Source organism: Elephantulus edwardii, unplaced genomic scaffold, assembly GCF_000299155.1.
Source record: "Elephantulus edwardii isolate Elephantulus edwardi_28Jun2011 unplaced genomic scaffold, EleEdw1.0 scaffold00209, whole genome shotgun sequence".
In the NCBI taxonomy this organism is placed as follows: Eukaryota; Metazoa; Chordata; class Mammalia; order Macroscelidea; family Macroscelididae; genus Elephantulus; species Elephantulus edwardii.
This window is the reverse complement of record NW_006399959.1, coordinates 3,780,693-3,782,469: the sequence shown is the minus strand read 5'-3', so window position 1 is coordinate 3,782,469 and position 1,777 is coordinate 3,780,693.

Sequence of the window (1,777 nt, the reverse complement as noted above, 5' to 3'; positions counted from 1 at the left end):
TGATAATCATAATGCCCTAAAACATATTACTTTTAAACTCTTCTCTCCCTCATCAGCTTCAACGCAGTAAACATAATTTATCCAGTTTTTCTCAGTCTTACCCCCCACCTTAATGTCAGCCTCATTCTACAACAGTGGTATCTTATAGTATTTGTCCTTTTGTGACTGAGATATTTCACTCAGTATAATGTCCTCCAAGGTCACCCATTTTATATAATATGAGTTCCTTGCTTTTCAGTGCTGGACAGTATTCTATTGTGTGTATATACCACAGCTTCTCTGTTCATTCATGTGTTGATGGGCACTTGGGTTGCTTCCATCTCTTTGCTATGGTGAACTATGCAGCAATAAACATGAGTGTGCATATATCTGCTTGGGTGGCAGTTCTGGTTTCTTTAGAGTATATTCCCAGTAGTGCAGTTGTTGAGTCAAATAGCATTTCATCAGAGAGACGCTTGGAAGAACTCTAGAAGCCATAATCCACAACATGAACAGTTTCCCATGCATTCTGAAAAACCTACAAATAAAATAGATGAATGGGACCTTCTCAGAATCAGATTTCCATGCACATCAAAAAACTTCTGCAATAAGGTAAAAAAGAAAGCCATAGACTGAGAAAAACATTTGGTAATGACATATCTGATAAGGGACTTATATCTAGAATTTATAGAATACTCCAGCACCTCAACAAGACCAACAACCCATTTTCAAAATGGGCACAGGATATGAACAGACACTTCCCCAAAGACAACAATCAGATGGCAAACAAACACATGAAGAAATGTTCAAAATCCCTAGCTATAAGAGAGATGCAAATAAAACAACTGAGATATCATCTCACCCAGTAACAATAGCAAAGTTCAACAGAGCAGCAAACAGCAAATGATGGCTAGAGTGTGGAGAAAGTGGAACCCTTGTTCACTGTTGGTGGGAGTGTAAATGGTACAACCACTCTGGAATGCAGTATGGTACTTTTTTAAAAAGTTGGAAATAGAAATATCTATTTCATTTGGCTATGTATTATGATGTCACCTTATAATTTCTTCTCTATGTGCTGGAGTTAAGTTCTTTTGCTCCTTCTTTTTTTCATGTGTTTATTGCTACAAACTGACCTCTGAACACTGTCTTAACTGTATCCCAGGGGTTTTGATATGTTATGTTTTTATTATCATTTGTTTTGAAGAATTTTTTAATTTCAGATTTTATTTCTTCTGTCATCCAGTGGTGTCTCAAGCAAGGTGTTATTTTGCTTCCACACAGGCAGTTCTTTTTTCTTTTATCCTTGTGATGTTAATTTCTATGTTTATGGGATTGTGCTCTAAGAAGATATTATGTACTATTTCAGTGTTTTTTTATCTGTTTAGGTTTGCTTTCTGTCCTAATATGCACTCAATTATACAGAATGTACTTTATGCCATTTGAAAAGAAAGTAAATTGAGTTTATGTTGGGTGAAGTACCCCGAACATGTCTGAGATTGAGTTTGTTGGGTGTATAGTTCAGTTCTTCTTCATCTTTGTTTTTCTCTTGAAGTGACCTGTCTTTTGGTGAAGGTGGTGTGCTGAAGTCTTCTACTACCAAAGTCACGTTGTCAATCTCATTCTTCAAGTCTGCTGTTGTTTTATATATTTTGCAGGTCTATCATTAGGTATGTAGCTGTTAACTAAGAAAGTATCCTCTTGATCTATTATACCTTTAATTATTATATAGCATCCTTCCTTATCTATTAAACATTCTTAAACTTATCTACCAAACATTCTTCTAAATGGTATAACACTG